This window comes from Idiotropiscis lumnitzeri, chromosome 12, assembly GCF_059441095.1.
Source record: "Idiotropiscis lumnitzeri isolate Australia: NSW breed Sydney's pygmy pipehorse chromosome 12, RoL_Ilum_1.0, whole genome shotgun sequence".
NCBI lineage: Eukaryota > Metazoa > Chordata > Actinopteri > Syngnathiformes > Syngnathidae > Idiotropiscis > Idiotropiscis lumnitzeri.
In genome coordinates, this window is record NC_142402.1 from 2831547 (window position 1) to 2845659 (window position 14113).

General features: G+C 41.0%; 1 protein-coding gene and 1 non-coding gene across 3 annotated transcripts in view; one reads left to right on the forward strand and one right to left on the reverse strand.

Annotated features, from left to right (window-relative positions):
• The first annotated feature begins 5267 nt into the window (after positions 1 to 5267).
• fam110b (family with sequence similarity 110 member B) overlaps positions 5268 to 14113 on the forward strand; it is a 48535-nt gene continuing 39689 nt past the window's right edge. The window contains exon 1 of one of the 2 annotated variants that reach the window (XM_088311389.1): positions 5268 to 5406. The gene's annotated coding sequence lies outside the window, so the exon portion shown is untranslated. The remainder of the gene's footprint in view (positions 5407 to 14113) is intronic. The other variant, XM_088311391.1, reaches the window with a different exon arrangement.
• On the reverse strand, positions 9520 to 9592 carry trnat-agu (transfer RNA threonine (anticodon AGU)). Its single transcript has one exon. It is a non-coding gene; the product is annotated as a tRNA-Thr (tRNA).

The following is a 14113-nucleotide window of genomic DNA, read 5'->3' on the forward strand; positions in this document are numbered from 1 at the left end:
GACAGCACAGATCTCATTTAAATTAATATTAATATTGTATCTCTACAGTATGTCTGCGATATTGCAAGCAATCAAATCTGGTGATTGATTGTGAACTTCACAATGTGAAGGGAAGAAAATAGTGACTCTCGAATGAGAGTCAGCGTCTGACCATCAGGTTGGACCACACTCTCTGAGAACCACCCTGTGGCAGCTCTTAGAAGCTTAACAGGTAGTGGGAGAGGTTATCCGACTCCTACACACACACACACACACGCACACACACACACACACACCCACCCCCTCACGCACACATACAAATCACAAGTTCATATTTCCTTTTCTGCATTCTCAGGTCTTTGTTTTTTGTGTGTCACCTGGTAAGGACCGTTGAACACAGTTCTTAGAGCGACGAGCTAGCAAGCAAAGTAAGTGTTCTTTTTTTGTGACGTGATGGTTCCTGCATCACCTATACACCAATATAATTGTTGTTTTGTTGAAAATAAATGTGCGTTTACTGATTAACGACACTCCCGTAATCCTTAGGAGACAATAAATTGCTTTCAAATTCTAGTTCGTGTAAACCAAGGTCCATGCTCAAGCAAGCAGAAAGTCTCACTGTAAATTAGTTAAGGTTATCAACTGCTGCAGCACCTCGTTACACACAATATAGTAAAAATGATCAATTTTATATGTTTATATATATATATATATATATTTTTTTTTTATTTTTTATTTTTTTTAAATGGGACACATTACATTAAAGGGACAGTGTGTAGGATTTAGTGCCATCTAGTCTAATATCCCACGACCCCTGGCTAAAATGGCATAGGTAGCCAGCCTGTCTATATACAAGTGAAATGTCTGTGTTCTTCACGCATTTGTTGCTGGATTTACCTCCTTTTTCTTTGACTGTCTTAAATTGAATAATTCCAGTGAATTCCTCTCGTCTTCTTCAAAGAAGGACAAAGGATTTAAGCTGTACATATGTAATTTTGAAGGTAAATGAGTGCGCGTTTCCTCAGGTGTCTGCACTGCTCTCTTCTTTGGAAATCTTGGTTTTCTGTCCCAAACACTTGGTCTTGAAGGGGACATAGAGTAATTGTTCCACTCAAACAATACAGGCACAGCTCCTCTTTTTAAAAAATGATGTTGGCTTCCACATGTGTTTTTTAAATGCCTACGACACACCCGAGTGTTGCATGTAATTTCAAAATTGTCCCTCCGGATGCTGATGATCCGCCGTCGTCGAGTCTCCTCCTCCAAGGAGAATCCCGAAAAGCTACTGTACTATTGAATTTAGCTGAAACCTGACATGAAAGCACACAACAATGTTGATCTTAAGGGCTCTTTGTTTGCTGGTATGTACGACGATGTGGTAGAGCATGTTTTTCTGCTGATTGAAATAAATAATGTGTTTCTTTTTAAAAGAATTGGCTGATTATCTGATCATTTGAATCAGGTGTGTTCCAGCAGGGAGGGATGGAAAACAGGCAGAAACAGGATTGAGGACCCATGCATTAATACATTACATTTGTATCGTGTTCCCTCAAACGCTGCATCCCACCTACGAAAAACTATAGAATTACACTTACGGTAAGCATTCATACATACAGAGAGTTAGATTGCTTTGAATATGTGTCATATTCTGATGGTGTAGTGCTACCAGGGGCGCCAAAAAGGGGGGAATGATTGACAGGGGCCCAGAAATACCCTTAATAAGGTAAGAGAGAGAAACTTTTACCAAAACTACAAAATTTTAAACCCTCACAATGTGCGAACAATCTGGGCATCATTCTTGACTCTGAGCTCAGTTTTACTCCTCATATTGTTTTTTTATCACCTTAAGAATATAGCCAGAGTCCACCCATTTCTCTCTCAGGCTAACACGGAGGTGCTGATGCATGCTTTTATTTCCTGCCGCTTAGATTATTGTAATGCCCTGCTCTCTGGTCTTTCCAAAAAGAGTATTTCCAGTCTACAACTACTTCAGAATTCACCCGCACGGGTGCTGACGAGGACCAGAGGGCGGGCACAACATTTAAAATCGCTGCATTGGCTCCCCGTGTGTTTCAGGATTGATTTTAAGGTGCTTCTATTAGTTTTTAAATGTCTTAACGGTCTTGGGCCATCTTATTTATCTGACCTTTTCTTCTCGTATCAACCCTCGCGGACCCCGAGGTCCTCTGGCACTGGTCTTTTAGTTATTCCTAGGGTGAGAACTGGAACACATGGTGAGGCTGCATTCAGCCATTCTGGTCCTCGTCTATTGAATAGCCTGCCGGAGGACATCAGGGCCGCAGAGACTGTTAATAATTTTAAAAGGAGGCTCAAGACTCACCTTTTTAGTTTGGCTTTTAAATGATTTATCTTAGCCTTTTAATCCAGGACTGTCATTTTATCTACTATTACTGTCTTTAATTTTTTAGCTTCTTTGTCTTTTAGTATTATGATTTGTGTCATTGTCATGTGTCATTATCCACACCGCTTATCCTGTACAGGGGAGGGTGCTGGTGCCTATCCCAGCTGACTACGGGCGAAAGGCGCACTCCGCCAGCCAGTCACAGGGCAGATGTATTATCATTTTTCTTATATAATTTAGCTCCGTCATTTTATATTATTGTCTTTTAATTCTTAGCTTCTTTGTCTTTTAGCATTATAATTTTTCTTTTATATAGTTTAGCTCCAGTGTTTCCTCATGGGGGGGCCTCTGCGCTGGGAGGGGTGGCTGGCCTTCTCACGGGGGGCTTCATCCCAGCGGCTCCTTAGGCCCGAGGGACCGGGGCCCTCTGCAGGGGTCTCGGTGATGGTGGCGCTCCCTGTGGCCGTGGGCTGTCATCCCTCTCAGTGCTGAAGACCTACCCTGGGTACATTTTCTCATATGGGTTATCTGTGCCTTGCCATGTCTTTCTGTCTTTCTATTAAGACAGTTTATTAAGTTGTGTGAATGCGAGTGTTCTGTGTGTATGCGAGTTATGGCGTGCATGTGGATGTGTCTGGTGTTTATGTTGGGTGAGTGGAGTGGGTATTAGTTTTTTGTTGTAATTTGGATGTTTTTATTGTACAGCACTTTGAGATGCATTTTATGTATGAAAAGTGCTATATAAATAAAATTAGATTTGATTGATTTGATAAAACTATCATCCTGACAAAATAATATGATAATAAATTTACAATTACCCATATATTTAAATTACAATGGATTGGTGGCAAGAGGAAGGGTATTATTTTAGGAAGCTTTTTCAACGCCCCTCCCTCTCCAGTTATATAAATTGTTCAGTCTCCCCGGTCCAACCTGCAGAGACCAACCGCCAGTCCGGTAGCCAAAAACGGAAAGCGAAGTAGCTTAGACAGGAGAAAGAAGCCAAGGGTCAACAATATGTCACCCAGTTCTTTCAGAGGCAGGGTGTATTAGGGTTTCATGTGATGGAAATGTCAGGGTCGCCGGTCGGCGAGGAGGGGGGTGGACCCAAAATGCGAGGAAGCAGGGATAAGGGTAACTTAAAGGGAATTTATTTTACAAAACAAAACCAAAAGGCAAACAAGGTACTAGGACAAACAAACGTGGCAGGGTGCAAAATAACAAAGTCGAACTAAACGTGACTAAACAGAACAAAAACCAAGGAACAAAGACAGTGAAAAAAACTAGGGACAAGAGCGGGAGCAAGAGCGGGAGGAGCAAGAGCGGGAGCAAGAGCGGGAGCAAGAGCGGGAGCGGGAGCAAGAGCGGGAGCAAGAGCAAGAGCGGGAGCAAGAGCGGGAGCGGGAGCGAAGCGAGATCAAGAACATGAGCGTGAACGAGATCAGGGAGCGGTCGTGACAGTCCAAACGGAGCAATGAGTTGTTGGAGTGAGGTGTTCATATAGTCCAGTAATTAGGGGAGCAGATGGGTATCAGGTGTGTGAGGCTAACGGGGAACAGGTGCGTGGCTGGTGGGGACGGAGTGCTGAGGGGAAACGCCCCTACTCAGCTGACAGAAACCAAAACAACAACAAAAGGCATGGGAGACGCAAAAACAACAACAAAAACCCTGCCATGACCGACACGGGTCATGACAGGAAAGTCCTGGAGTAACAGCTTGCTGATTCCTGTGATGTTCACATTACAATAAATCATAAAAGGCAATTGGCCATTTTGTTTTTGGTGGTGTTTGCAGAGATTTTATTTGTTTCTCCACATATTATAATTGTATTTCATTTTAATGGAAGAGGATATTTAGTATTTATGTTTTTAATTTTTAAAAATTATGATTTTATATTCAATTATTTAAAGAAAGTGACGGTTTGGGGATACAGGTCTCAGTCTTGCAGCAAAAAATTGAATCTACATGAATTCCATTATATTTTCAGTGCTTACACTACCAAGTAACTGTCATATTGTTTTGACAAATTAATAAAATGTGAAATGGTATAAAAATTCCTGAGTGGTACATTTGCCTGACTTTTGTGCGGGCAGCATGGGCTCGCATCCAATCAATGAAGGTGCCTGTGAGTGCCCTGCAACTATCTGGTGACCAATTTGGGATATATTTCGCCTTTCGCCCGAAGTCAGCTAGGATTGGCTCCAACACTCGTCCGGGATCCTGTGTCAAACTCATTTTTGTGGCTGGGCACATTATAGTTAGAGTTTCCCTCAGAGGGCCGTTATGACTGTGAACTCATATAAATATATGATCACCTCATGTTATCGCATCCACACAACAAATTGAAGGAAGACAGTTTTAAAATCAGAAGCCAGTCAATAATTTTTTGTTCAACAATTCTTCCATTTATTTCAAAAGGGGAGGATTGGTAACGGAAAAATGGCAACATCTCATATCTCAATATTGTTAAACGTGAACAAAATGTGCGAGAAACATCAAGTTGACACATATGATTTGCCCTATGCGGGCCAAATAAAATGAGGTCATGGGCCAAATCTGGCCCCCGGGCCTTGAGTTTGACACATGGGCTGTCCAGGATAAGCAGTGTTAAAGATGACGTGTCAAAGGCATTTTTTACAATGCAAAAATGGTAGAAATGCTGAATTTATTTCTTTGAAGGGGGCGTTTTAGTCTCACTACAGACTGCTATAATGTAGCATCTGAACAAATCTCTCAGTAGTTAATTGGATTTTACTTTCAAAACAAAGGTGGACGTATTTGTTGGCTTAGCCTAAGCGTTCAAATATTAAATTCTGTAGTGGTACACCTAGCTTATTAATATTTCTGAATGCGTGAATCAAATTTGATCTTTTTGAAAATGAACCGTGCGATACCGTTGTCGCCTTTTATTGTGAAAAGTGTGAACGGACATTCTCGTGCACATGCTAAATGACGTGCCAGCATTGCTGTAGCTGCGAACAGGATGCTGTCAGGCCGAAAGACGCACCTACCAAGCGGTTGGCAACCGTAGCTCCATCCTTTGTTTTCCTCGGCTAAGCATCAAGGTAAGACCCGTTAACCTACGTTAATACGACGCGAAGCTCCCTGACGCTTTTAATCTATTGACTATGCATCTTTTGCGGTCAACGGGACTTGTAGCTCTTCTTTGCTGTGATGTCAAAACACAGCCATTGTTCTCAAACTGTTTTACAGGCAACCGCTCATTAGCGTTAATTTGTACGTCATAGTTTTATTAGAATGAAGAGAAGTAGTGTAAGTAGTGATTTTGGAGGCTTTTAATGTGTTCGAAGATCTGCGCGTGTGTTGACGCGGCGACGCTGCTAGCTTCCCTGCATGGCGGTGCTGATGTCGGTGAGGGTTAGGCATTGCTTTGCTGCATCACGAGCGCGAGCGTGCGCAAGTATACTTTGTGTTTACGGTGTATCAGCTGCTATATAGCATCCACCCAAAGCCCTCCCTGTCATCGAGCACGGGTCCGACTGTGCTTCCGGTGCACAAACAATATGGAAACGGTTGCTTTTTTATGTTACAAGGTGGCACAGTCAGTGGATTTTGAGCAGACTCGAGGGTAGTGGTGCCCAAATCCTGTCCTCGAGAGCCCCATTCCAGCATGTTTTCGATGTCCCCGCCTCTAAAAAGCACAGATTTTAAATGATGTGGATCGTTAACAGGCTTCGATTTGTTTACTGATCATTTGACTAGGTATTTTTTTTAGAGTTCAAAAAAATCCAGTATATTAGCTTCGAGCCATACATTTTATCAAGCAATGTCTTCCCAATGAATGGAAAGTATAGTGCAGAGGTAGCCAAATTGACAAGAGACAAACAAACAAATAAAGCAACATAGAGCCCACAACACCCCAGCAAAAATATACAGATTTTGACTTCCATTAAACAAAGAACAGTAATTTACAAACTCAGTTTTCATATAAGTATATATGTATGTATGCATGTCTCTCTCTCTCTCTCTCTCTCTCTCTCTCTCATATATATATATATATATATATATATATATATATATAAGTGCTGTCAAGTGATACATTCTTTAACTAATTAATCACAAAAAATTCCATGATTAATTGTGGTTAATCACATTTTTCAACTACTATTTTTTGCTAAGCTTGTAACAGATATTTACTTGAATAATATCTTGGAATTGATGTAAAATCACCAAATGAAGTATATTTTAATTCAGACTGTTCTAATAGCTTTCTTTGATTCTTGAATACGATCTACATGGAGACATTTTTACTGGCATTTTGGAAACATTTCTCAAAACTGCCCACAAGCGCCACACTCCAGCAGAGTCGCTTTGCAAGGCCCAGTGGTAACTTGAACATGGTGTTTTGTTCTGAGACGTGCTATAGATGAACAGCTAATATGGCCCAATATTTGCAAAGTATGCAAATGATTTTTTAAGTAAATCAAACTGAGTTAATTAAGTTAAAATATTTAACTGAGTTAAAAAAAATTTGGATTAATCACCTGAGTTAACGCTTTAATTTTCACAGCCCTAAATTATATATACGGGACTTGTAGCTCTAGATTAATCCAAAAAAACTCAGTTAAATATTTTCACTCAGTTAACTCAAATTGATTTACTTAAAAAATAATTTGCATACTTTGCAAGTATTGTGCCATATTAGCTGTCTTTAGCAGGTCTCAGAAGAAAACACTGTGTTTAAGTTACCACTGGGCCTTACAACCCAACACTGCTGGAGTGTGGTGCTTGTGGGCAGTTTTTGAGAAATGTTTTGAAAAAAATGTCTGTAACGATGTCTCCATTTAGATTGTTTTCAAAAATCAAAGAAAGCTATTAGAACAGTCTTTGAATTGAATATATATATATATATATATATACATATATATATATATATATATATATGTATGTATGTATGTATGTATGTATATATGTATATATATACATATGTATATGTATATGTATGTATGTATTATATATATGTGTCAAAGCTAACTGTAAACAAGATGGCATGCCAGTCAGAGCACAGACTAGAAGGGACAGGACTCCAAGGGGCGATTTAGTATCCTTTAAATTACAAATTTCCTCATTGTGGGACATCTTTATTTTTACTGAACTTGTCTTGTAAGCAAACATACATTGATGCTCAAATAATAATATTGACTGATTGATAAATTGATTGAGTCTGCAAACAAACAAGGGGAAATATGAATTAGTTTCAACTTTCAATATTACAAATAATATTCAGAAACTATTGACAGATACACTGAACACGTGAATGTTCCAAATTATATGAATGTACACAAATGAATCAGAGAAATGACAGCATAACAGCACCATCTAGGGGCCACATAAATAACTATATTCAGTGACGACAAGGAAAGAATGACACATGCAATGCTAATTCAATCACTCCTTCGTCAACATAGCAAGGGGGCGGTGGCCATCTCTACACTCAAAGACGACACAACATACAATTTGAGAAGAATCCATGCCCCTAAAGTCTCATATTAATGACCGTGGACGGCAGAAGCCTAATGCTAGCGGGCTAATGTGGCTAACTAATTTACGAGCATACAAACCGTAATTAACTTAACAATACGAGTACAACTAGATGTACGTAGGTTTTTGTCATCAACCTCAAGGCTTAAATATTAAGCTGAACTGTAAAGGATGCAACTGACCTAAGTCAGAAACAGGAATATTGCATACAACAATGCGAGAGAACAATGCACGAACGTGATCTCACACGAACCAAATTAAAGAGAAAGCTGAGCCTTTACTACACATATACATAATTACCCATAAATATGCTTCAAATTTCAATCAAATGTATTCTGTCCCACTGAAAAAGAAAACCATAACTGATATAAAGTGATCAGAGCATGTATGTTGTGATGATGTTCAGTGGTCATGTTGAAGATTTGACAGCCTTTGTGCGCATGGTGAATGAATAATTTTTCATCCAAGTGAGAATGCAATTCGTTAGAATTACGAAATAATTTGTGCTTATATTTTAATTTTTCAAAACAGCCACTTAGCGTTATCGGTACCAGGACCCAAAAAGTGGTATCGGAACAACATTAGACGGTACTCTTAATTTTTTTTCAGAGAAACCCCAATTATGTTGCTTAACTGGGAGCAGACAAAACACTCACCTAATGACATTCTACACAATCCAATGATGATTCTGATATACCACATATCCTTGCTTGATACCAATTCCTTCACTTGCTGTCAGATACCTCAAAGAATTGAACTCACTGAATCGCTCAATCAACTCACGACCACAGCTTTACAAGACAAGTGCTCTAACCACAAGATTAGTGGTCTAACCACTGAGTCATTTTAGCTATTGGGTTCATTAAAAAAATGCTGAACGACAGTAAGATGCCTTAGCATACTAACTAGAACCACAGAGCAAAGAGATGTTCTATCGATGCATAGCATTAGCATTTTGGTTAATGAGCTCACATTGCATTTTTAGGCGATAACACGAGAGAGGCTATGTAGTGGCTGAGGAGGCTTACACGCTTGGCTCCTCTTTTCACCCCCAGAAGCAGGGGCTAACCGGCGGCAGTAACTGAAAGCAGAAGGCAGCAAGCAGAAAGAAAAATGCAACATGCACTACTACTCCAACACTACTGTACTTCACACACTGAACCCACAACTACTGGTTAATTTGAGCAGTTTGCTAATGCTCAACACTGAGATACAAGTAGGAGTAGGACAGTAGGAGAGACTATTCAAATGACCACATTTCATTGTTTAAGACAAATTCCTATGCGGGTGTCAGGGAGATGTTCTATAGAGATGGACACTTGATAGCAAATACTTGGACTGCTAACAGGCCACTATGAGAATTTAACTCACAACCCCTGGTTTACAAGACCAGTGCTCTAGCCACTGAGCTATGAGGCCTAGGATTTTTTTTAACGATCCAACAAAAGGACAGCAGAAGGAATTTTTTTCAGAGAAACTTTGACTCACAGGAGACAAAAACCATACCTGTTTATCTTCTACAGATTCAGAAAATGATTCTCATAACTACGACTCTTCAAAAGACCACATATCCTCATTTGAGAAAACTTCCTAAGCTTGCGTCAGGTAGATATTGAAGGATGACTATTCAAATAACTAGTTACCCTCACTTGAATCCAAGTACTTGTCTTGCTCAAAGGCCTCAGTAAGATTTGAACTCACAACCCCTGGTTGACTAGACCAGTGCTCTAGCCACTGAGCGATGAGGCCTCGCATAGTATTGTGCCGTTAGCATTTTTGTTAACGATTTTACAAATGCTCAGCAGAATATTTTTCAGAGAAGTACTTTATTTGACTTACAGCAGACAAAAACGATACCTGTTTCCCCGTTTGAGACAAATGCCTAACGCTTGTGTCAGGTGGCTGTTGTACAGAGATGGATGACTATTCAAATAACCACTTGTCCGAACTTGAAACCAAATCCTCGGCTGGCTAGCCGGCCGCAATGAGAATTGTACTCACAACCATTGGTTTACAAGAGCAGTGCTCTAGCTAATGAGCTATGAGGCCTTACATGGTGGTGTGCCGTTAGCGTTTTTGTTAACGATCTAACAAAAGCACAGCCGAAGGAAATTTTTTCAGAGAAGTACTTTACTTGTCTTACAGCAGACAAAAACCATACGTGTTGATCTACAGATTCAGAAGATGATTCTCATAACTTTGACTAGTCAAATAACCAGTTATCCTTATTTGAGACAAATTCCAAAGCTTGTGTCAGTTAGATGTTCTTCAGAGAAGATGACTATTCAATTCACCCAGTATGCTCACTTGAGAGCAAATACTTGGCTTGCTAACAGGCCTCAGTGAGAATTGAACTCATGACCCCTGGTTTACTAGAACAGTGGTCTAGCCACTGAATTATGAGGCCTTGCATGGTAGTGTGCCGTAAGCATTTTTGTTTTCGAGTTAACAAAAGCACAGCTGAAGGGATTTTTTTCAGAGAAGTACTTTATTTGACTCACAGCAGACAAATATGATACCTGTTGATCTTCTACAGATTTAGAAGATCATTCAGGTAACTAAGACTATTCAAATGACCACATTTCCACGTTTGAGACAAATTCCTAACGTTTGTGTCAGGTAGCTGTTGTCCAGAGATGGATGACTATTCAAATAACCAGTTGTCCGCACTTGAAACCAAATACTCTGCCTGCTAGCCAGCCTCAGTGAGAATTGAACTCATGACCCCTGGTTTATAACACCAGTGCTCTAGCCACTGAGTTATGAGGCCTAGTACGTTAGTGTGCCGTTAGCATTTTTGTTAACGATCTAACAAAAGCACAGCCGAAAGGAACTTTTTCAGATAAGTACTTTACTTGACTCACAGCAGACAAAAACCGTTGATCTTCTACTGATTCAGAATATGATTCTCATAACTAGGACTATTCAAATGACCACATATCGTCATTTGAGACAAATTCCTAAGCTTTGTGTCCGGTAGATATTCTACAGCGATGGATGACTATTCAAATAACCAGTTATCCTCACTTGAAACCAAATACTCATCTTGCTCAAAGGCCTCAGTGAGAATCGAACTCACGACCCCTGGTCTACAAGACCAGTGCCCGAGCCACTGAGCTATGAGCTCTAGGACGAGACTGTCGTTAGCATTTTTGTTAACGATCTAACAAAAGCACAGGCGAAAGGAATTTTTTCAGAGAACTACTTTGCTTGACTTACAGCAGACAAAAACATTACCTGCTCATCTTCTACAGATTCAGAAGACCATTCGGATAACTATGATTATTCTAATGACCACATAGCCTCGTTTGAGACAAATTCCTAAGCTTGTGTCAGTTAGATGTTCTCGAGATGGACAACTATTCAAATAACCAGTTATCTTCACTTGATAGCAAATACTTTGTTTGCTAACATGCCTCGGTGAGAATTGAACTCACGACCCCTGGTTTACAACACCAGCCTTATAGCCACTGAGCTATGAGGCCTTGCATGGCAGTGTGCCATTAGGATTTTTGTTAGCGATCTAACAAAAGCACAGCCGAAAGAAATTTTTTCAGAGAGGTACTTTATTTGACTTACAGCAGACAAGAACCATACTTGTTGATCTACAGATTCAAAAGCTGATTCTCATAATTTCAACTATTCAAATAACCAGTTATCCTCATTTGAGACAAATTCCGAAGCTTTTGTCAGTTAGACTTTCTTCAGAGAAGATGACTATTCAAATGACGAGTTATCCTCAGTTGGAATCAATTACTGGGCTTGCTAACAGGCCTCAGTGAGAATGGAACTCATGACCCCTGGTGTATGAGACCAGTGCTCTAGCCACTGAGCTATGAGGGCTTGCATGGTAGTGTGTGCCGTTAGCATTTTTGTTGACCATCTAACAAAAGCACAGCCGAAGGGAATCTTCAGAGAAGTACTTTACTTGACTTACAGCAGACAAAAACCATACCTGTTGATCTTCTAGAGATTCAGAAGATGATTCTCATAACTACGACTATTCAAAAGACCACGTATCCTCGTTCGAGACAAATTCCTACGCTTGTGTCAGGTAGATGTTCTACAGAGATGGACGACTATTCAATTGACCCGTTATCATCACTTGATATCAAATACTTGGGTTGCTAACATGCCTCACTGAGAATTGAACTCACGACCCCTGGTTTAAAAGACCAGTGACCTAGCCACTGAGCTATCAGGCCTAGGATGGCAGTGTCCCGTAAGCATTTTTGTTTTCGAGTTAACAAAAGCACAGCTGATTGGATTTTTTTTCAGAAAAGTACTTTACTTACAGCAGACAAAAACCATACCTGCTGATCTTCTACAGATTCAGAAGATGATTCTCATAACTACAACTATTCAAGATAAGATAAGATAAGATAAGATAAGATGTCCTTTATTAGTCCCACAATGGGGAAATTTGAGGTGTTACAGCAGCAAAGATATAGATCACACAGAGTCGGCGGCGTAATGTAGCCGTTAATGTATAACATTAGCAGCAGACATTCATAAAAAGCATGCAAATATACACAGTATAAACGTATCTAAGTGTAAGGAAACACTCCTAATGCCTGTCCATTATACAGAGGGGGAAACGCTGTAATGGTAAAAACTACTGAATGATTGAAAATACGGCAATCATAAAAATATTGCAATGATAAAAGTACTGTAATGGTAAGAGTACTGAAATGATAGAAAAGTACTGCATGATAGAAAATACTGCAATGATAAAAGTACTGCAATGATAAAATATACTGCAATGGTAAAAGTACTGTAATAGTAAAAGTACTGCAACGATAGAAAAATACTGCAATGATAAAAGTACTACAATGATAAAAGTACTGCAATGATAAAAGTACTGTAATAGTGAACGTCCTGCAATGGTAGAAATGCTGCAGTGATAGAAGTACTGTTATAAGAATACTGTAATGGTAAACAAAATACATCATTGGTCAATATTTAAGTACACCATTGGCTGAAAGTACAGTAGTAGTATATATTGCATCCTAAGACTGCACAATTGCACTAATGCCCTCCCGTTTGTAGGCCTGACCCAATGTTCTTGTTAAAAAGTCTGACAGCAGTCGGCAGGAAGGAGCGGCGAAATCTCTCTTTGGTACAGCGAGGGTGTAACAGTCTATCACTGAAGGAGCTGTGGAGTGTTCTCAGAATGTCATTGAGTGGGTGGGCTGGGTTGTCCAGCATTGATGACAGTTTTGCCGTCATCCTCCTGCCCCCCACTGAGTCCACAGAGTCCAGGGAGCAGCCCAGGACAGAGCTGGCCCTCCTCACTAGTTTGTCCAGTCTCTTTTTGTCCCGGCCCGAGATGCCTCCTGCCCAGGAGACCACTCCATAGAAGATGACTGATGAAACCACAGAGTCATAGAAGTTCCTGAGGAGTGTTCCCCGAACGCCAAAGGACCTCAGCCTCCTGAGTAGGAAGAGTCTGCTCTGACCCGTCCTATAGAGAGCGTCTGTGTTGTCGCTCCAGTCCAGTTTATTGTTCAGATGAACACCCAGGTACTTGTAAGTTGAGACCCTCTCAACGTCTGTTCCCTGGATATTCACTGGTGCAGGTGGAGAGTGCCGACGCTTGCGGAAATCCACCACCAGCTCTTTGGATTTCCCAGCGTTGATTTGGAGGCGGTTCTGCTGACACCAGTCCACGAACCCCTGCGTAACCCCTCTGTACTCCCGATCGTCTCCGTCAGTGATGAGGCCGACAATCGCAGAGTCATCAGAGAACATCTGCAAGTGACAGGTTGTGGAATTGTATTTATAGTCCGAGGTGTAGAGGGTGAACAGGAAGGGAGCCAGAACAGTTCCCTGCGGTGCTCCCGTGCTGCAGAGGAGCACGTCAGACACACAGTCCTGTGTCCTCACGTACTGTGGCCGGTTTGTGAGGTAGTCGTGGATTCATGTGATGAGGTGGTGGGCCACTCCCGCCTGTTCCAGCTTGTCTCCCAATAAGGCGGGCTGGATGGTGTTGAAAGCACTTGAGAAATCAAAGAACATGATCCTCACCGTGCCCCCCGCCTTCTCCAGGTGGGAGAGTGAAGTGTGGAGCCAGGCTGATGCCAGGCTGGTATGCGAACTGGAGTGGGTCCATTGAGGAGCTGACCAGGGGGCGCAGATGGACGAGGACCAGTTTCTCCAGGGTCTTCATCAGATGAGACGTCAGCACCACTGGTCTGAAGTTGTTGAGCTCCTTCGGATGGGGTGTCTTTGGAACCAGAACCAGGCAGGATGTTTTCCACAGCTGAGGTA